We start from the raw sequence: 23,940 nt of genomic DNA, 5'->3' as shown, positions 1-23,940 counted from the left end.
ACCTAAACTTAGACTCTCTAAGAGAGGAAATAAAGGGTGTTTCCACACTAGCTTCATTGAAACTGCATTATCATGAGGGGCTAACTAACTTCTATCATGTGCCGTGAAACAGTGGCCTGATCCAGGGGCCAGATATGAGTTCTGTACCATAGTCAATAGATGTACAAGTTATATGGTGGGAGGTGCTGGACTTGGTTCATATTTCTTACAGAATATGATATAACCAAAGGATTCATACCTTTGTTGAGTTTGTGAACGAAATTCAATGGATGTCTTAGGAGTTTTACAGTTACTTAAAAACAGGGTTAAATTTTAGAGACAGAAATATTTGTTGTTTTTTTTCTCTTTAATAGTTCCAAGGTCATGCTAAATAATGTAAATGAACCCTGAAAATAATTATTTATTTATGTGAATATTTCCAAATATTAGTTGGTGGGAATGAGATGAGTAAAATATCAAAATACATGAGTGATTCTTTCACTTATTTATATGTTTACTTATTATTATTTTGGGGGGAGATATTAGGAATCATATTGTCATGCCCAGCCTATGTTGACAGAAATTTGTTTATACCTAGAATAAATAATAAAAACCTTCAGCAGATTATGGACACTGTATTCCCCTTTCTTTTTTTTTTTTCCTTATTTAAATTGTAAACAATGTATCCTATGAGGAACTGGAGAAGCAGTGAGTAGTCCAAAGCAAATAATTACCTTTCTTTTTGTTTACAATAAGGTTCAGAGATAACTTCTTTTTCCTTTTCATTAAAAAAAAAAAAAAACCAAAAAACCCAAAAAACAAAACACTGCCTCTTCTTTCTCCAGAGTTAATGATAAGAAATAATCCCTAGCCCCACTAATGTTGTTAATAAGAATGGAAAGCAGTGGGCATCAGCCTCACTGCCCGATACCTTCTTTCCCTTCCTGAGTGAGGAATGTTAACTGCATTGTGCTGTAATGAGCCATGCCCAAACTACTGTTTTCTGGTCCACTGTTTATTTGATTTCTTTATTGTAATGAAACTCAGATGGTTGGTGTTTACACTAGCAGTGTGCTGGGCGATCACGCTGGGAACCGTTCTAATTAGCTGCAAGTGGGTCTCAGAATTAGAATGGAGGAAAGAACAAATTTTTAGTAACGACTTTAAATTGAAGCCCTCATTTATTTTCATTATGGCCAGACCAGAAGCAAGCTAATGTTTCCCAGGTCTTTCTATGCAGGGCCTGTGGCTGAGCTCAGTGGAGTAGAATTCAACTATTTCAGATGCACTCAGCCTCCATTCCTCCAGGAAGGGGAATTTTAAGGTAATAGGGGAGTGGACATTGGCTGGAATTGTCAGAGCCAAAGATAAAGTGCACAGGGGCCGTGTAGCACTTCTGTTCAACTTTGAACACAGAAAAAGTTATGTTTTCTGAGTTCTGTGATCTAAAAACATCTTTTCTTGCCTGAGTGTATTCTCAGAAATGAAATCTTTTGGTGTCCATAGCAAAGTGACCAGTGAATTACATTTTACCATTCAGCACCTAACAGAGACCACAGCCTAACAAGAAAATGGCTTGTTATAATGAGCCAGTGTTTACATATCTTCAGGATTTGTGGTATTCACTTTTTGGGAGCAACTGATTGGTCAGTCATATGAGATTTAAACTATCTGGTCATACTTCATATAGAGGGTATCTCTAACACATTTTCTGGAGCATAGAACATCATTTTAATGATTACAGCATGTAGCCAGATGTCTTCCAAGGCTTATTTTGAATGTAATTCTAGTATGTGAATTTGTAAAACATGATTTATAAAAGCTGCAGTAGTCTTGCTGGGTAGTCAGAAGTTCGTCTCTGTAGAGGCACCTATATACATGTCTTTGCATATTTATGTTCTTATCAGCCAACATCGGGGATGTCTTTTTTTTTTTTAAGATTTTATTTATTCATTTGAGAGAGAGAGAGAAAGAGAGTACAGCCAGGGGGAGGGGCAGAGGGAGAGGGAGAAGCAGGCTCCCTGCTGAGCAGGGATCCGGACATCCATATGGCAGCAGGGCGGGGCTGGATCTCAGGACCCAGGGATTATGACGTGAGTTTAAGGCAGCCGCTCAACCAACTGAGCCACCCAGTCACCCCCATTGGGGATGTCTTTAATGAAAGTTCAGAAAAAAAGTAGAGTTTAAACTATTTGATGATTACTACATAGAAACTCAGATGTGTTTTGCAGAACATAATACAATATTTATAATCTTGTACTGGAAGACTTTTGTTTCTGTTCTTTAAAATGTGGCAATATTAATCTGACTTTTCCTCCTGATTGGAAGCGAATCCTATATCTGATAAGGTACTTGTACCTAGAATATATAAAGAACTCTTAACAGCATTTCACACTCACTGGGATTGCTATAATCAAGACAGATAATATAACAAGTGTGGGTGAGGATGTAGAGGAATTGGAGCTCTCATTCTCTGCTGGTGGGATTGTAAAATGGTGCAGCCACTTTGGAAAATAGTCTGACAGTTAAGAATACAGTTACCACATGACCCAGAAATTCCACCCATAGTTATATACCCAAGAGAAATGGAAACCCATGTCCACATAAAAACTTGTACATGAATATTTCTTTTTTTTTAAAAAAAAGGTTTTATTTATTTGAGAGAGAGAGAGAGCGAGTGCATGCACAAGCAAGGGAAGGGGCAGAGGGAGAGGCAGACCCCACTGAGCAGGGAGCCGATTCGGGGCTTGATCCCAGGACCCTGAGATCATGACCTGAGCTGAAGGAAGCCGCTTAACTGACTGAGCCACTCAGGCACACTCCCCATTCCCCCACCCCCTTTTTAAAAGATTTTATATATTATTTGAGAGAGAGTAAAAACTTGTACATGAGTATTTCTTTAACAGCATTATTCATAATAGTCAAAAGGTGGAAGCAGCAAAAATGTCCATCAGCTGATGAATGAGTAAACAAATGTGGTATTTCCATACAATGGAATATTATATAACCTTGGAAGGAATGAAGCAGTGATATACGATACTACTAGGTGAATTTTGAAAATATTATACTATGTGAAAGAAGCCACTTAGAACCCAGGCTTTATGGTTCCACTTATATGAAATGTACAGAATAGGCAAATCTATAAAGTCAGAAAGTAGATTAATAGTTGCTCAGGGCTGGGTAAGGGGTTGATGGGATTTGGGGGTGATAACTAAAGGGTGTGAATTGTTGAAAATATTCTAAAATTGATTGGTTGAATATATCTGTTAATATACTAAAAAACATTGAAGTATTTTAAATGAGCGAATTGAATGGTATATGAATTATAGTTAAAGAAAGTTATAACAAAAATATAAATTGATGTTTACATGCTTTTGATTTTTTTATATATGTATTTCTTTATTTCATAAAAGAGAATGGGCCTGTGGAAAAGTTCTTTTGCAGCAGTCAGGCATGCAGGATTCTTTGCAGTTCTAGGAAGGTACAACGTATTTCCTTTCCCCAACTTTTACTGATCTTGTCCCTATGTCTGGAATGTTTTTCCACTGTTTAAAGTCTTATTCTCTGTGATGTACCGGCAATGCTGTTTTCTTCTGTGAACCCTTCCTTGATGAATCTGTCTGGAAGACTTTTTCCTTGGTGCTGTCACAGAACTGATTGGTAGCTATTATCTTCTGAATGTTGATCAGAAGCATCTCTTAGATATCACTTAGTCTAAAGCCATCATTTTATAGCTGAGACCACCAACACACATGGAAGAAGAGTGCCCCGCTCAAAGTCACACAACTATTTAAAATATAATCAAGGTTTCAGTTCTTTACAGACTCTTGAAGCCAAGAGTGAAGTGCCTCCAACCCTCAAAAAATGAACAAGGAAAAAAATGTCTATTTTCTACTTAATTTTGTCACCATAAAAGCATCTTCTTGCTTTGATACCCCTGCAGTTTCTAGCTTGATTGTGGGACTATAGGAGTTGATATTGGGAGGAAAGAAGGTCTCTCTGTGAGCCAGAAGTTGATGTTGGAAGAACAGGCCAATTTAAAGCTTTATGCCAGGTTTGGATTTCAACTCTGAAGATTCCTAACACACTTCCATCCTACTGCTAGTAAAGATGTGTGTGTTCTGTGTTGGTAGCCAAGTTTAGAAGTCCAATGCGCTATCCATTGCGCCACAGAGCCGGCTGGTAGCCAAGTTTAAATGGTGGTTGTTTTCTGTATGAGAAAATACCTGTGATCTTTATAACTTCTCCCTTGCGTAATGTCAGAGACATGATTTATGCATGACGTAAAAGAGATAATAGTCAAGTGGAAAAAAGGGAATAGCATAGGTTTTATGGGAATTCATTTTTAATCCAATTAAGCATACAGATTTTGAGAGAACAAATTGAATTTGAAGGGGTCTAGTTCTTGGACCTATAGTAACGAACTTGTTCTTTTCTGTGTCTCCAGAAGAGATGATGGGTAAAAAGTAAATAATACCTCTCTGCCTCATGGCCCTGCTATGAGAGTGCATTAGAAGCTGTGGAGGCTAAATTTCTGGAAGATGCAATATAGAGTTTATAAGAATTATGATCTTGCCTTTTCTCAACTTAGCTTAAAAATTATTGTTCTGTTTGTATGACATTCTTACTGTTGTACTAAGAGCCATAGGCAGTTAAAAAAATGGTACATGAGATGGTCCCTCCACTCTCTTTTTGTTCTCCTGCCTGCTCTAATGTGCATCAGCAGGCTAGGGAAGTTGCTTCTTTTGGCATGAAGTGTCCTGTCCTCCAGTTTCTCTTCTTGCAAATGAAGGAAGAGGTATAAATCAGGCCAGTCCTGCTACTCCAATCTATTCTGTTTCAGAAAGCCCTGAATAAATCTAATTTTTAAATCTTATTTGAGCTAGTCATCATTGCACCTAATTTTCTCTGTCAGATAAACACAGACAGAAGTCTTAGATTTGTCCAAACCTCCAATATATTATGCATGGCACAGGAAGATCCCGAGGCTAGAAATTCAAAGTGACAGGGGCAGAAGTACAACTTGAGAGGGGCAGACCCTGGAGAAGCCACTATAGCCATCCTTGACTTGTGTGTTGCAGGAACTAATATTATGGCCATAACTGCATTTTAGGCATTGATTCTAGAATTAGACTCTTAGATCTGAGCTACAAAAATCAGCTGAATTCCAGAGGGGATACAGAGCGGTGTGCTTGGCATTTTGCTCTATGAATGTTTGTCCTGTCATCGATTGGTAATGATAGATCAGGTGTTCCTAATTCTGTTCCTGTGTGTCTTATTTTTAACTTCATCTCACATCAAGGAAAACATGATTGAAGGATAACTGCTGGCTTCATTGTCTCATCTGCAGATTCCTGAAGTTACCCCTTCTAAATACTGTGGGTTTCTAATTCTCCTTGGATTATTTAATCGAGTGCCCTGGTCCTGTTTGTGGATTTGTAGGAAGCCCCTCATAAGGGTGAAGAAAGGATAAGGACCCAGAGGTCCTTATAATAGAGGCTATGTCATCATATTGGCTTGAAGTATAGAAACACCTCTGTGATTACTATAAGCCCTGAAGTTAAAGGGAATTTTTAAAAAAGTATTGAACCATAGGACTATCTCCAGGAATCAGATATTTTATTATTTTTTTTAATTTTATTATGTTAGGAATCAGATATTTTATTATTATTTTGGAAGGAATAAGACCAATTTGAAAATTGATTTGTGTCATACAGTAAGAAAAGTATTAGTAGGAGAAAGAATTTTGAAAAATGAAGGAAGAAACATGTATTGATATGGGAGGAGTGAATTTTACTTTGTGGAAAGGTTAGATCACAAAGGAAAAACTAAGGAGATATCCCAAACCAAAAACATTTCCTGTAATTTCTTTTAAAACTGGGACCAGGAGAAAGGAGTATTTTAGTTGTGACTGTATTAGGAATGATAGCAGCAATAACTGAGGCACAAAGACACAGAACAGATGACAGGGGGCAAAACTCAGAAGGAAGCAAATGACTTCCTCAGAGAAAAATCAGATCTAGATATTATGGAAAGTCCCTCTTAAAGCTAAAACCAGGGGTTTAATAAAAGAAGCAAATTAGGAACCAGTCCTGAAAGACTGGAAGAGCTACTTTGAGCAGGTATGGACCAATCTGAGAGGGCATGGCAGGGAGGCCCAGAATCCAGTGTGGCTAGCACTATTAGGTGAGGCTGAAGATGACGAGATTATTAAGATGGGGCAGCGGGCACCGTCCATACTGTTAGGAAACATGCTCTCAGGACTCACGATTTCTGAGTCTGAGCCAGCAGTCTCAAGTTGGCTGTCTTTGGGCAACATTAGGCCCAGAAACGTATTTTGTTTTGCTGATAAGTTTTTAAAAATACTCATTTTCAAATGAGAAAATGGTGATTTCAAGTCAGACTGAATAAAACTTCCCAGGGATGGACACTCTGGCATCCCCGGGGCCCAGCACCTCCTAGTGCAGCAGTCAGCTGGAGCTGAGCGTGGAAGTCCTTCCAGATGGCAGTTCTTACCTCTGGCTAATGTCTCCACTTGCCCAGCTTCCCTCCTTTATGTCACCCACTTGGCTCTGCAGGCATTTGGATTTGTGACATCTATTTAAAAGGAAGATAAAGGTGGGCGCCTGGGTGGCTCAGTTGGTTAAGCGACTGCCTTCAGCTCAGGTCATGATCCTGGAGTCCCGGGATCGAGTCCCGTATCGGGCTCCCTGCTCAGAGGGGAGTCTGCTTCTCCCTCTGACCCTCCCCCCTCTCATGCTCTCTTTCTCTATCTCATTCTCTCTCAAATAAATAAATAAAATCTTAAAAAAAAAAAGTAAAAGGAAGATAAAGGTAAAATGAGACAAACTAAAGGGACCTGGCTGGCAAATAAGAGTATAGTCCAAACCTGGGCTAGATAATGGAGTGAGGGAAGATGTCATGGGGTAAAGTTAGCCCCCTCAGCCATGTAAAATCAGGACAGCTTTGGGTGAAGAAGAGATGCTCTTGGCAGACCCAGAAAGCATTACTTTCATAGCTCTTATTAGGTAGATTGTTGTAAGACTGAATCCAGATATATGTCCAGAGATATGGGTAGATTATCACAATCCAGAATCCAGAGATTTATGGTTGAAAAAAGAAATTTCAAAAAAAAAAAAAAAAAAGACAGAAAAGAAAAAAGAAATTTCAGGGATCATGCGTCAGGTGCTCAAATCACTGTAGATAAATGGTGGAACCATGTCAGCTGTGTGGCTATGAGGAATCGCCTGACCAGTGGCAAAGAATGGTGTGCCTTTTGTACAACTGTTCAAATGAAAAACAGATAAACCCTGGGGCTTGTCAAGACCAAACCAACCAAGAACATGCTTGTAGGACACTAGTATTTCTGGTTTACAGAATTTGAAGGAAATTGAGGGGTTAGCATTGCTGGAAGACGATGCAACAGTAAGAGAAACAGTTTTGGTATGAAGGACCCCACAACTGAATACTGCAAGTGGTATTTTTGTTCTTTTTATTGTTATGTAGTAGAATTTTAAAAATTGAATTAAGGTATTTTAATAGTTGTAACAAATGGCCTTAACTGAAGTGAAGGACTATTTCTTTAGGAAAGTAACTATACTGTGGAAAGTGAAGACATGGGAATATGATGTGTTCAGAGAGTAAAATGTTTGTGTCCTTCCCAAATTCAGCCCTTAATTGATATTATTAGGAGGTAGGGACTTTGGGAGGTGATCAGGTCATGAGCTGTGTAGCCCTCATGAAAGAGATTAGTGCCCTTATAAAAGAGAGGTCAGAGAGCTCCCTTTCCCCTTCCACCATGTGAGGACATAGTGAGGGAATGGCCATCTATGACACAGAAAGTGGATTCTCATCAGACACCAGATCTGCTGACACCTTGATCTTACTGGCCTCCAGAATTATGACAAATATTGTTTAAGCCACCCAATCTAAGGGTGTTTTCTGCTACAGAAAATGAATGAATGAACTAAGACAAAATAAACTTGCATAAGAATAAACACAAGTATAAAGATACAAGACAACAGAGGTGATGGAGAAGAGTTAAAGATCAGAAAAGAGCCAATGAAGAAATGTGACCAGTGAAAAATTCCGAAGGTCAGGAAGTCCAAGAGACTTATAAGAACAAGCAACAACAATGACAACAACAAAAGGGAAAAGAACTCATAGCTATAGAGAAAAAACTGGTGCTGGCCAGAGGGGAGGGGGTAAGGGGAGGGCGAAATAGGTGAAGGGGATTAAGAGGTACAAACTTCCAGTTACAAAATAAATAAGTCATGGGGATGAAAAGTACAACATAAGGAATTTAGTCAATAATATTATAGTAACTTTGTATGGTGACAGATGGTGGCTATACTTATCATGGTGAGCATTTCCTAATGTATATAATTGTAGAAACACTATGTTGTATACCTGAAACTAATAAAATGTAGTATGTCAACTGTACTTCAGTTAAAAAAAAAAAAGGATGTTCAATATCCATTACTATTTTTAATTATATGTGTAGTAACCTCCCTCACATCCAGAACCTTCATGAAAATCTACTTACCATAGAAATGCCATGTTTTTTTTGAGGGGGAGAAAAGAAAAACAGCTGAGTTCCATGTCTGGAGCAGAGGAAAGAAAATGCTTATAGGAGATGAGATAAAAGCAAAATGAACTGAGATCAAGAGTCTGGCAAGAAAAAGAATTTGAAGCTAGATGTGACCATGAGAACATGAGACTGGTATTTTGTAGAAATCTTGGAGAAAGCTAGGCATATCCTGCAGGATGTGGAATAGGGGCTCAAGCCAATTTCATTTAAATCTCAAAGGATCAAATGACCTTAGGTGACATGGCATTACAACTTAAGTTTGCCCAGTGCAGAATACCTGATGCTCATTGAGTTTTCTTTCCTTTTAATAAGCTTCCTGCTGATCCAATAATAAGCTGGCCAATGCAATGCTGAGACCACCTTGGAACACCACCTCCTGGTGTGAATGTGGGAAGAGGCACTTGAAGGGGCTGCTGATTCTGGACTGACGGTTTTCCACTTGGAATCCTGGTTCCAAGTTATAGTCCCATTAGAAGGATCCCCAAGGAGTAGACAAATGTGCTCTAGTATCCAGTCACCTGTTGGCAGACTCCAAATAAAAGTGAAACAAGGAGCCTTCAGAATAACCAAGTTTATGGTAGTTGGCTGGAATAGGGTCTGAAAAAATAAATATCGCCTTCTTCCTTGGAATGTGCAATTCCTGTGTGCCAGTTGATGAGACTGAAGAAATTCTTGTATGTGAAACATTCTTCTGCTGAAATCTCAGTGGTAAATCAAGAGGATATGTGTTTGTGGAGACTAAAATCTTCAGTTACTTTGCAGGGACCAATGGGACCAGGATAGATAAGTCTAGTAGAAAACTTGATTAAAATAACTAAGGAGTTTTCTTCTGTAAGATATTATTTAAGCATATTCAACTAATTTATTGAGGATATTACTTTAAAAACCTTTAAAAATTATATAGTTCATTCCACTTAGCAACAGAGTCTCTCAAGAGAAAAGGGGGATGAAATGAAATCAAACTTGGCTGAGGTTAAGTCTTCGTTTAGAACTTGACTTTTCTGTGTCCTTTCTTTTTTCTTAATAGTATAGAGTGGCATAAATTTTATCTCCTTACGGTAGTTCTTGCATATGCTGTTTGGTAGTGGTAAAATTAATTTATAGTAAGATAAGGTTTCTGAATATTGAATGAGCCAAACTCGATGTACCTTTAAAATTTGGCTCGGGGCAAGTCCAGGAAGATTTTAAAATTCAGCAGTAGTTGCTATTCAGAAGGTTGTTCTAGTACCATTGCCAGTAAAAACTCGAAGTAAAAGGTCTAATGTATCACACATTGGATTTGAAAAACTATGTTCAGGGTAACAAGGCAATTCTGGCTCTCTCTCTCTCTCTCTCTCTCTCTCTCCACACACACACACACACACACACACACACACACACACACACTTCAGAAGTGTCCCAAATTGCTATTGACTGTGCTGATGTCCTGAGCAAACAGGATCCGTGAAGGCAGGAATGTCTCTATATCTTCATCTTCGCCTTTGCAAACACACATGAAAAAATTAATTAAAATGATTAATTCATGCATGAATTATTTGACACTTTCCTTTCTCATAAGTGAAGTGTAACCCATTTGGGGAGGTACAGTTCAAGCTAAGAAAGGCAGAAGGAAAGGAAGGAAGGCAGAAGGAAAGGAAGGAAGGCTTGAAAGTTGGATTCAGAAAGTACTGTGTTGAAGCTAACACCTAGTGATATAACTCTAAGAATCGACTGCCAGTGAGATGAAATATGACATCATGGGGGTAGGAATAGCAGGAGCCTCAGGTCCACTGTGCTGGGTTCGTCTGATTGTTACTTTGGTGGTTTCTTCCATATTGACTCTTTAAAGGACTGTCACGTTGATGGCCCCTCCAAGGGCTAAAAGTGACATTAATAATAGCTACCATAACCTGAGTACCTATTACATGCCAGTCTCATGCTAAGCACTTTAAAAAAGTTCTGTAACTGAATTCTTACTGCCCTGTGGGGGCAGATATCCTTATTCCTGTTTCATAGATAGATGAATAACGAGCTAGATGAAATAATTCTTTTCCTTATTGGTTGGTATAATTGAAAGATAATGAGCTTAGAATAATTAAGACCCATATTTATCTTTCACTTGACCTGGGATATAGGAGAAATCACACATTGTAAATTTATGTAGGGAGAATCTTTGTTGAATGTGAACTTAATCGTGAATGTTTCTACATGAAAAGGAAGACTGAGTTTTTCTAAAGAACAAATTGGAGTCAGTATGTTTTATGTGGTACATGCAAGGGTCAGAGCAGGTACTCTCTGCGTTCTACTTTCTTCTCCCTAGAGTCAGACTTAGTTTTCTCAGCTTAGTGTAAGGAGCATTGGACTGGAAAGAGCCTGGGGTTTTTACTGAAACATACCTGAGATTTAAGCCTTGCTTTAATACTTAGTTACTGTAAAGAGTTCCAATTGTTTCAGCCATCACAAACTCATAGGTAGACATGGGTATTTAATGTAGATTAAAGATAATATATACAAAATTCTTGTTATATGGTAAACATTCTATACATGGAAGCTATTTTAGGTTTGGTTTACCTCAATAGTTAGGGAAGTTTTCCAAAGACCATCATTGTCCAGTATGGTGGAATTAGAATGCATTTGCTTTAACCATTCATTATTGGTCAGTACTCTATAATAAATTTATCTATGAGCTTCTTGATTCTACCTTTGTTCATCCTTTAGCCGGTATCTGTGCTTGGGGTAATCAATTCTTTGTATTTTTACCTAATCTTTTAGATGTGCTTCCTATTACTATGCCAAAACTAGACTATGAATCCTAGAATTTCAGGATTTGATGCCAAATCTGTATGAGCTAGTGTAGTTTTGTAACTCTGTCCTTTCTACTGTCATCTGTGTTGATCCCTAACATTTAGTCTGTTCTTGAGAATACTTCTCAGGATGTCTTTTCCTTTTCTGCCAGGAGGTCTTTCTTTATGAGATCAAGGGCAACATGGGGTTTGATCACTAACATCCATGCCAACTCTTGCTTCTCCATGTTTCCATCACTTGAAGTTTGTTTACTGGTTTTATTAAAACTATCTTGTTACTGTTTGATTTGATTTAAAATCTAGATGGTCCTGTGGTAACCAAACAGCTTTCCAAATTTCTACTTAAACATACCCGGACAATTTTATTGGAAAATAGCCTTTGAATGTTTAGTTATGATCTAGGTTTCTGGAGTCTTTTCAGTTGTATTCATATAAAATGGAGTTCTAGTACACAGACTTTTATGAGATATAATGTGAAAATGGGCATTAAGTACTTGATGTCAACTCAGCATATTGTAACACCTCCCTTTATTTGTCATAGTCAAAAGTTGATCTGTTTCACATGGTAAGTGCCAATACTTTAAAATGTTAACTCTTAAATGGAAATAAATCTAAAGTGCATCATGCTCTTACATATTTTTTAAATAGTTTTTTTCCTGATTATAAAACTAATGGATATATATTGTAAACTATTTAAAGTAAAAAGAGGCATATAAAAAAGTAAAAGTCACTCACCACCCACCTCATGGATATTATACTTTGCTGTCCAACATTCCGTACATTTCTCTATGCATTCAAATATTTTTTTAAAGATTTTATTTATTTGAGAGAAAGAGAGAGAGAGAGAGCACGAGAGAGAGCTCACAAGCAGGGGGATGGGGCAGAGGGAGAGGGAGAAGCAGACTCCCCTCTGAGCAGGGAGTCCGATGCAGGGACTCAGTCCCAGGACCCTGGGATCATGACCTGAGCCGAAGGCAGACGCTTAACCGACTGAGCCATCCAGGTGCCCTACATTCAGATATTTTAAAAAGAGGGTCTTAAATATACATTTTGTTTTTAAATCTATTTTTATTGGCTTTTTGATGTATAATTACATACAATAAAATTTATCAATTTTTAAATGTACGGTTCTTTGAGTTTTGTCAAATGCACACTCTTGTAACTACCACCATAATCATGATATAGGACATTTTTATCATCCCAGAATATTTCTCAAATCCATTTGCAATTAACCACCCCCCAATCCCTCCATGCAGCAACTGATCTGTTTTCTCCTCCTCCTCTTCCTTCTCACCCTCAACCTCCCTCCTCCTTATTTTATTTAAGTATAGTTGATACACAATGTTACATTAGTTCCAGGTATACAACATAGTGATTCAGCAACTCAATGCATTATGCTCTGCTCACCAAAAGTATAGCTACCATCTATCACTATGCAACATTATTACAATTCCATTGACTATGTTCCCTGTGATGTAACTTTTGTTCCTGTGATTTATTCATTCCATAACTGGAAGCCTGTATCTCCCACTTGGCTTCACCTGTTTTGCCCATTCCCCACCACCCTCCCTTCTGGCAGCCATCACTTTGTTCTCTGTATTTATGGGTCTATTTCTGCTTTTGTTTGTTCATTTGTTTTGTCTTTTAGATTCCATATATAAGTGAAATCATATGGTATTTGTCTTTCTTTGATTTATTTCACTTAGGATAATACCTTCTAGGTTCATCTATGTTGTCACAAATGGCAAGATCTCATATTTTTTTATGGCTAAGTTATATTCCATTGTATATATATATATATATATATATATACACCACATCTTTATTCATTTATCGATAGACACTTCGGCTGATTCCATATCTTGGCTATTGTTAATAATGTTGCAGTAAACATAAGGATGCATATATCTTTTCAAATTAGTGTTTTTGGTGGGGCTTTTTTTTTGGGGGGGGAATACCCAGTACTAAAATTATTGAATCATAGGATATTTCTATTTTTAATTGTTTGAGGAACCTCCGTACTGTTTTCGACAGTGGCTGTACCAATTTGCATTCCCACCAACAGTGCATGAGGATTCCTTTTTCTCCACATCCTTGCCAACACTTGTTATTTTTTATCTTTTTGAGTCTAGCCCTTCTGACAGGTGTAAGGTGATATCTCATTGTGGTTTTGATTTGCATTTCCCTGAAGATTAGTGATGTTGAGAATCTTTTCATGTGTCTGTTAGCCATCTGTATGTCTTCTTTGGAAAACTGTCTATTCAGGTCTTCTGCCCATTTTTAAATTGGATTATTTGGGTTTTTTTGGTATTGAGTTGTATAAGTTTTTTATATATTTTGGGTATTAACTCCTTATTAGATACATCATATGCAAACATGTTCTCCCAATCAGTAGGTTGCCTTTTTCTTTCATTGATGGTTTCCTTTGCTGTGCAGAAGCTTTTTATTTTCATGTAGTCCCAGTAGTTTATTTTTGCAGCTGATCTGTTTCCTTAATTTCCTTTTTGGATTGTTCATTGTTGGCATATAGAAGCATTTGATTTTTGTGTGCTGATTTTGTATCCTGCAACTTTCCTGAATTCATTTATTAGTATATTTTCTCTTTTTTAATGTATTCTTTGGGATTTTCTCTATATAGGATCATGTCATCTGTGAATAGAGATAGTTTCACTTCTTCTTTCCAATTGAGATACTTTTTTCCCCCCTTGCCTAATTGCTGTGACTAGAACTTCCACTACACTGTTGAAAAGCAGTGGAGAAAGCAGCATCCTTGCCTTGTTCCTGATCTTATGGGGGAAAGTTTTCAGTCCGTCACCATTAAGTATGATGTTACCTATAGTTTTTCATAAATATCATTTATCATGTTGAGGAATTTTCATTCTATTCCTAGTTTTCTGAGTGTTTTTGTTATGATGAAATGGTGTTAGATTTTGTCACATGCTTTTTCTGCCTCAGTTGAGATCATCATATGGTTTGTTTCATTCCTTCCATTAATGTGATGTATTAAATTGATTTTTTCATGTTGGACTACCCTTACATTCCTGAGATAAACCTCACTTAGTAATGGTGTATAATCCTTTCAGTATGATTTTAGGTTTAGATTGCTAATATTTTGTTCATGATTTCTACATTGATAATCATAGGTTATTAGTCTTTAGTTTTCTTTTCTGGTGGTTTCTTTGTCTGGCTTTGGTATCAGTGTAATGCTGGCCTTATAGAATGAGTTAAGAACTTTCCCATCCTCTTTCATTGAGTGGAAGAGTTTGGGGAGAATCAGTGTTAATTCTTCTTCAGATGTTTGGTAGAATTTACCAGAGAAGCCATCCTTTCTTTATAGTGAGTTTGGTTTTTTGTTTTTGTTTTGAGAGAGAGAGAAGCACTGAAGCGTGAGCGGGGTTGGGGGCTTGGGGGGGGGGGAAGGGGCAGAGAGAGAGAGAGAATCTTAAGTAGGCTCCACGCCCAGCACAGAGCCCCACATGGAACTCGATCTCACAACCCTGAGATCATGACCTGTGCCAAAATCAAGAGTCGGATGCTTAACAGGCTGAGCCACTCAGGTGCCCCTATAGTGAGGTTTTTGATTACTGATTTAATCTCTTTACTTACTATAGGTCTGTTCACTTTTTAAATTTTTTCTTGAGTCATTATTGGTAATAGGTGTGTTTCTGGAAAATTTTCTCTTTCATATAAGTTATCTAATTTGTTGGCACACAATTATTTGTATTCTTTTGTAACCCTTTTTTGTTTCTGTGATGTTGGTAGTAATGTCTCCACTTTCATTTCTGATTTTAGTTACTTGTGTCTTCTCTCTTTTTCTTCCTCAATTTTGTTGATCTTTTCAAAGAGCTGACTTTTAGTTTTGTGATTCTTTCTATTGTTTTGTTATTTGTTTCATTAATCTCTTCTCTACTTTTTATTATTTCTTCCCTCTGCTACGTTTTGGTTTGCTCTTCTTTTTCTTGTCTCTTAAGGAATAAAGCTATGATCAGCTGACAGAGGAAGAAAAAAACCAAGCCTGGTTTATATATAGTTCTGCATGATATTCAGGCACCACCCTAAAGTGCAAAACTGCAGTACTCTCTGCACATCCCTGGTGAAGGGAAATCCTCCCATTGGGCGGAACTTTGAGTAGTGATCCTGGTTATTCACTTTGCTTGGAAGGAGAAATGGCCAGACATGCAATTATAATCTGATTCATGGGTTGTGGCCAATGATTTGGCTGGATGGTCAGGGGCTTGGAGGAAACATGAATGGAAAACTGGCAACAATGAAATTTGGGGAAGAGGTATGTGGATAAATCTCTCTGAATGAGCAAAAAATATGAAGATATCTGTGTTCCATGTGAATGCTCACCAGAGGTTAACCTCATCAGAGAAGGGTTTTAATAATTAAACGTATAGGATAACTTCTGTGGATACCAGTCAGCCTCTTTCTTCAGGCACCCCTGTCATTGCCTAATGGACTTACGAACAAAGTGGCCATGGTGGCAAGGATGGAGGTTATGCATAGGCTCAACAACATGGACTTCTACTCATCAAGGCCAGCCTAGCTATGGCCACCCCCCAGTGGTGAGACCAGTGAGACCAGTACTGAGCCCCTGATATGGCAGTATCCCCAAGGGTAGATCAACAAGCTTCCTGGTGGCAGGTGGATTACACTGGACTTTTTCCATCATGGAAGAGGCAGTATTTTGTCCTTAATAGAATAGATACTGAATATGCATTTGCTTTCCTTGTAAGCAATGCTTCTAACAAGACTACCATCGGTGGCCTTACAGAATGGCTTATCTATCATCATGCTATTTCTCACAACCTTGCTTAGATCCAGGAACTTACTTAAGAGCAAAAGAAGTGTGGCAGTGAACTTATACTCATGGAATTCTGTGGTCTTACCATGCTTCCACCATCCTGAAGCAGCTGGCTTTGTAAGGTAGTGGAATGGCCTTTTGAAGACTCCGTTATAGTGCAAACTAGGTGGCAAAACCTTTTAGGTTTGGGACAGGGTTCTCTAGAAAGCTGTATATGCTCTGAGTCAGCATCCAGTACATGGTGATATTTCTCCCCTAACCAGAATTCATGGGTCTAGGAATCAGGGGTTGAAAATGGGAGTGGCATCCCTCACTTTTAACCCTAGTTACTTACTAGGATAATCTTTGCTTCCTGTTCTTTTGACCTTATGCTCTGTTGGCCTAGAGGTCTTAGTTCCAAAGGGAGAAATGCTTCAACCAGGATATACAACAATGATTCAATTGGACTGGAAGGTAAGACTGCTGCTTAGCCACTTTGGGCTCCTCATGCCACTGAATTAACAGACGAAAAGGTAGTTACTGTGGTGGTTGGGATGATTGATCCTGACTACCAAGGAGAAATTAGAGTACTACTCTATAATGGAGGTAAGGAAAAGTATTTCTGGAATACAGGCGACCCCTTAGGGTGTCTCTAGTATTACCACGGCCTGTGAGTAAGGTCAATGGAAAAATGCAACAGTCTAATCCATTCAGGAATTGAAGGGTTAGGTCACCTCACCATGTAAAGAATCATGAAACAAATGAACAAACAAAACCAGCGAAGGTTTACTGAAGGCAAAGGGAATACAGAATGGGTAGTGGAAAAAGTTAGCTATAAATACCAGCTATAACCATGTGACCAGTAACAGAAATGAGAACTGTATTTGTCATGAGTATTCCATATTCCTCCGTATTTTGTTATGAATATGTTTGCCTATGTATATAGCAAATGTATTTGTTTTCTTCCCCCTCTTATTCCCTTATTATATAACATAAAATATACTTACTTTATATCATAGTATTTAAATATTGTTTATTATACATCATTGTATTTGAGTTACAGATTTCATAGAGAAGAATAAGCGTCACTCAAGGACTTTTCCTCTTCTTTGGAAGGTGTTAGTGTGTTTCTGTTGTATGCAGGATAGTTGTATCATGTTAGGAGGAATTAAGACCTTGTTATTGTCTTTATTTGGAGATTAAATATGATTTAAGGAGATATGTATAGCTGACAGGTTGACAAGGATTGGATTTGTGATGGTTAATTTTGTTTCAAATAAATGCTCAGATATTTGGTTAAACACTATTTCCGCGTATGGCTATGAGGGTGGTTCTGGATAAAATTAGCATTTGAATTGGTAGATGAGTAAAGCATATTGCCTTCCCGAATGTGGGTGGGCTTCAATTAATCCACTGAAGGCTTGAATAGAATTAAAAGCTGAGTAAGAAGGAATTATTTCTCTCTGCTTGTTTTTGAATTGGGATATCAGTCTTCTCCTGCCCTCAGACTTGGACTTGGACTGGAACTTAAAATACTGGTTTTTCTGTTTCTTAGGCTCTCAGACTCAGACAAAACTAGACCATTGACTCTCTTGGGTCTCCAGTTTGCTAACTACAAATCTTAGCCTCCATTATTGTGAAAGTTCCTTATAGTGAGTCTCTTAATATGTAGAGAGAAACAAAACAATATATAGACATTTATACATCTAGCTCTAAAGCTAGATGTAGATCTAGGTTCACATATCTCATAATGGTTCTATTTCTCTAGAGAACCAGACTAACACACTTACTGAAACATGGATAAAACTTGAAAATATTATGCTAAGAGCAAGAAGATATTTACAAAAGGTCACATATTATATGATTCCATTTATATGAAATGTCCAGAATAGGCAAATCCGTAAATAGGAAGTAGATTAGTTGTTTCCTAGAACTTGGGAGGTTGAGGGTGAATGGGTAATGATTGTCAGTGAATATGGTGTTTCTTTTGTTAGTGATGAAAATGTCTAAAATTGATTGTGGTGTTGCATAATTGTGTGCATATAGTAAATACCATTGAATTGTACACTTTGTATTATATGGCATGTGAATTATATCTCAATGATTGTTATATAAAAAAATCACTTGGCTATTTACTTATGGATGTGTATCTTGATTATTTATTCCATCCATTTCTGTCTTTATGCCAATACCACACTGTCTTGATTACTGTAACCCTATAGTAAATATAATCAGGGAATGCAAATTATCCATTACTTTTCTTCTTTTTCAAACTGCTTTGGCTATTCTACATTCTTTGCATTTCCTTGTGAATTTTAGAGTAGGCTTATCAAATTCCATAGAAGGAGCTACTGGAATTTGATTGGGATTGCATTGAGTCTATACATCTTAGAGTAATTCTTTATTTATTTACATATTCTTTCATTTCTCTCATCAGTTATATTTTTTTAGTTGTATGACTAAGTATTTCATTTTTTTATTACTGTTGTAATTGCTGTTTTATCACCTTTGTTCGTGAAAGTTATATTCACCAGATATAGAATACTAAGTTGGCTTTTTTTTTTTTTAACTTTCAGTATTTTAAAGATGTTTCCTCATTGTCTTCTGGCATGCTTAGTTTTTTTTTTTTAAGATTTTACTTATTTATTTGACACAGAGAGAGAGAGAGGCAGGCAGAGGCAGAGGGAGAAGCAGGCTCCCTGCTGAGCAGAGAGCCCGACCTGGGGCTCCATCCATCCCAGGACCCTGGGATCATGACCTGAGTCGAAGCCAGACGCTCAAACGACTGAGCCACCCAGGTGCCCTTGGCATCCTTAGTTTTTGACAAAGAAATATGTGGTAGGTAATTCTTGTCTGTGGTCCTCTGCATGTAATGTGTTTTTACCCTAGATAATTTTAAGATTTTTCTCTTTATCATTGGTTTTGAGCAATTTGATTATGAAGTGCCATTGTATGGTCCATGGGTTCATTGAGTTTTTTGGATTTGTGTGTTTAGAGTTTTCATCAAATTTGGGAAAAAATTTGGCCATTATTCTTTCTAATATTTTTTTTCCCTCTTCTTTTTGCCACCCTTTCACTTGCCTGGGGTTCCAGTTCCACATGTGTGATACCATTTCTCTCTCTTTTTTCTCTGATTTTGATTATTTTTGGGGGGAATGACTTCAGGTTTGCTTTTTTCATCTTCAGTGTTTAATGAGCTATTGATCCTATCCAGTGTATTTTTTAAATAGGCTTAGCTTTTTCAGAATAATTTTAGATATACAGAAAATTTATGAGGATAGTACAGAAAGTTCCCATATACCCCACATCCAGTTTCCCCTGTTACTAACATTTTATATTTATATGGTACATTTGTTACAATAATGAACCAATACTGATACATTCTTATTAACTAAGGTCGAACAAAGGTCGATACTTTACTCGGGTTTTTTCACCTTACCTAGTGTCTTTTTTTTGTTCCGGAATACCATCTGAGATACCACATTACATTTATTTGTCACGTACTCTTAGGCTTCTGTTGGCTGTGATAATTTCTCAGATTTTGCTCGTTTTTGATGATCTTGATGGCTTTAAGGAGTACTGGGTGGGTATTTTGTATGATTCCCCTCTATTGGAATTTTTCTGATGTTGTTCTCCTGATTACATTGGGGTTATGGGTTTTGGGGAAGAAGCCCACAGAGAATAAGTGTTGTTTTTATCATATCATATCAAGAATACATTCTATAACATGCTTTATCACTGTTCATCTTGAACCTTGACCACCTTACTGAGATAGTATTTGTCAGGTTTCTTCACAGTAAAGTTGGTCTTTTTTATTCCTTTTCCATATTGTACTTTTTAAGAATGATGTCACTATGTGCAGCCCACATTTAAGCATTGAGGAGTTATGCTCCCTTTCCTTGAGGTAGAGTATCTATATAAATTATTTGGAACTTTTTGTGCTTGTTGAAGATTTGTCTGTCCCCCCCACCCCATTTATTTATTTATTCAGTTGTTTATTTATATCAGTATGGGCTCATGGATATTCATTTATTATAATCAATACTGCTTAATTAATTTTGTTGCTCAAATTATTCCTGCTTTAGCCATTGGGAGCTCCTTCAGTTGGCTCCTGTATTCCTTTCATGTATTCCCATCAGTGTTGTTGTTCTTGTTTTTCTTCCTCCTTCCATACTTTCTGGCACTGCAGGATGCTTGGACTCATTTTGCATAGTTCCTGCTCCACTCATAGAACCAGCGATTTCTGCAAGGAGCCCTAGTTCCTTTTGTTGAAGAATGTTATAAGAAATATGGTTGAAAATATTTTTAATTTACTTTTTAAAATATTTTATTTATTTATTTGAGAGAGAGAGAGAGAGAGCGCACATGAGCGGGTAGGGTCAGAGGGAGAAGCAGACTCCCTGCCGAGCAGGGAGCACGATGCGGAACTTGATCCCGGGACTCCAGGATCATGACCTGAGCCGAAGGCAGTTGCTTAACGACTGAGCCACCCAGGCACCCAAAATATTTTTAATTTAGATGTATTTTTCATCTCTAGGGGTACCCTTTGGGTTCTTTTTATATTTCACATTTTTTTTTTCTAATCATGATCATTCTTTTCTACACTCTTGAACAAATAGAATGTCTTTGTAACAGGTGTTTTATCTCATGTATTATCAGGTCTGTCTACTCTGGCTTGGGGGGATATGCACTATTCTCTACCGTGCATGGATTCTGAGAATTGTTGGTCTCTTCCATCCCAATATTTCTTCTCCGTATCTTTGGAAGTTCTGTCTCATATGTGCACAGATTAGTAATCAGTCAAAGCCCCGAGGGACCCCGCTGCAGAACTCCAGTGCTCTTTTCATGTACCTCTCTTTTCCTTATTGGCCACCTTGACTTCTGTTCTTTCTTCTCTCCATCAGTGAGATCATGGGCTCTCTTGGGGTTCCTCCTATCTGATGCAGTTTGGAAGCTGCCTTCAAGCATTAAATTGAGACATTTCTAAACTCACTGTGCTTATTCCCAACCTCTCAAGGATTACAGTATTATGATGCCAGTTGTCCAGTATATGAAAGCCTTGTTTCACATGTTTTGTTGAATATTCTTTTTGCTTTTTGTGAAAGACTAAATCTAGACCTTGTTACTCTATATTCACTGGGAGAGAAAGTCAATAAGCTATTTTAAATATAAATGCAAATTATGAGTACTTTCCATGCCATTAAATATTCTTGTGAAATACGATTTTAATTATTGCATATATTTCCATCAGACACCTGGTTCAGCTGTTTTCTCATCTGAACCGTAGCCTTTGAACTTTGGTTATGGTGTTTTTCATAAGCAAAAATTCATATGGTAGACAAATATAACAGTCTTTACTTAATGGATTTTGCATTTGTGATTAGAAAGGCAAGATAAATATTTGCCTATTCCTTTTATTTGGGTTAGTTTGTAATTTTATTTTTTACATAAAATTCATTAATCCATCTGGGATTTATTTTTATATATGATGTGAGGTGATGATCTATATTTCTTTTCTCCAAAGTAATAAAAACATGAGACTATAGAGAGAAACATTAAGTAGATAAAAACCACACCCAATTCCTATTTCTCTCTCCTCCCCTTCTGGGACTCCAGTAAGATGCACTTTAGATAGTTTTTCCTTATTCCCCATGTTTTTTTGTTTTTTAATTAATTTATTTATTTTCGAGAGACAGAGAGTGTGTGGGGGCAGGGGGAGGGGCAGCAGGAGAGAGAGAGAGAAACTCCAGCAGACTCTATGCTGAGCATGGAGCCCAATGTGGGGCTCAATTTCATGACCCTGAGATCACGACCTGAACTGAAACTGAGAGTCAGATGCCAACCAACTGAACTACCCAGGTGCCTCCCTGTGTCTTTTACATACATATATATGTATGTGTGTGTGTAATTTTCTTTTTCTCTGTGTTCTTTGATCTAGGCTTTTTTTTTTTTTTGCTGATCTATTTTCCGTTTTGCTAATTTTCTTTAAAGATTTTATTTATTTATTTTAGAGAGAGATCGAGAGCATGAGCAAGGGGAGGGGCATGGGGAGAGAGAAAATCTCAAGCGGACTCTGTGGTGAGGGCAGAGCCTGATATGGGCCCGATCCCACAACCCTGAGATCATGACCTTAGCTGAAATCAAGAGTAGGACGCTTAACTGACTGAGCCACCCAAGAGCCCCACCATTTTACTAATCTTTAATTCTGCTCTATCTCATCAACTCTTGAACCCATCTATTGAATTGTATATTTATTGTTGCCTTTTCCCCCTCTACAGTTACAAGAAAATTTGGTTCATTTTTCAGGTAATTCAGTTCTCCAGTGAATTCTTCATCTTACTGTCTGTTTTTTTGAACATTATTAATCATAGTTATTATAAAGCAGAAATCTTGACAACTCAGAAATCTGGATCACCAAAATGCCTATTATATATATGTATATATATATATTCCCCCCCCCCCTTAACATATGGTCATTTAGTCTTTTTATTGGCATTCTTGATGATTTGGGAGTAAATGCTGGACTTTTTACATTAAAAAGTATAGAGGCTCTAGATTAATTTCCCCCAAGTGGATTTGATTTTCTAATAGCAGAAAAAATTGATCTAGGAAGATCACCTTTATCCAGTTAGGTACTGAGACTATTCAAGGCTTTGTTTCAGGTTTTGTGAAGACTATTTCCTGTTGCCTTCACTTACAGAGCATAGCCCTGCAGGGTTTGAATGAACACTTAGAGTGCTTCCAGGGTCCCTCCTCCCTTGGCCACTCCTGAGCTCTTTATTCTGGTCTCCTAAATCCTACATGATCTGGCTCTGCTTACCCCTCTACCATGTCTTACACTGTTCTCCCTCTCTACTTCTTTAGCTCTAATCTTACCATTCTTTCATTGTTGTTGCTTAAGCAAAGCCTTAGATTTGTTGTAAAAACTCTCTGTTCTGCCCATCATGCTTTTCATCAAGCCTGCATGCTTCCCACTCACTCAGGTCCCAGGTTAAATGTCACATCTGCAGAGCACTCCTACCCCCAGCATTTTCTATCTCATCAACCTTTTTACTTTCTTCAGGGCATTTAAAATCATGTGATCTTTTTTCCTGTTTGTTATTTGTGTACTTTTCTGTATCTTCACTGATGTAGAAGGTAAACTCCACAAAAACAGGGACCTTGTCTGTATTGTTTGCTGCTTTATTCCCAGCATCTAGAACTGTCCTATCCAATACAGTAGCTACTTGCCATATATGGCTATTGAGCACTTGGAATATGGCTAGTCCAAATTTGGGATGTAAGGGTAAAATCCATATCAGGTTTTGGAGACTTCATATACACAAAAATAATGTAAAATATATGAATTGCTTTTATTTTGATTTTGTTGAAATTATAAAATTTGGGATATATTAGGTTAAATAAAATGTGTCATTGAAATTAATTTCACCTATTTTTCCACTCTTTTTAGCGAGGTGAATACAAATTTTAAAATATAATGTGGCACACATTTGTGATTGGCATTCATTTCTATTTGACAAAATTGACCTGTGATAATCACTGGCCTGGGAAGAGTCATCCTTTTTATTTAATCTTTTCCCTATCTTCCTTCTTCCTCCCTCCCTTCTTCCCTCTCTCCTTCCCTCCCTCCCTTTCTTTCTTTCTTTTCTTTCTCTCTCTCTCTTTCAAGATTTATTTATTTATAAGAGAGAGAGAGAGAGATGGGGGAGGGGCGGAGAGAGAGAGAGAAAAAATCTTAAGCAGATTCCTCACTGAGCACAGAGCCCAATGCAGGGCTCAGTCGCACAACCCTGAGATCATGA

Source organism: Halichoerus grypus, chromosome 2, assembly GCF_964656455.1.
Source record: "Halichoerus grypus chromosome 2, mHalGry1.hap1.1, whole genome shotgun sequence".
Classification (NCBI taxonomy): Eukaryota; Metazoa; Chordata; class Mammalia; order Carnivora; family Phocidae; genus Halichoerus; species Halichoerus grypus.
Note: the sequence above shows the minus strand (reverse complement) of the source record.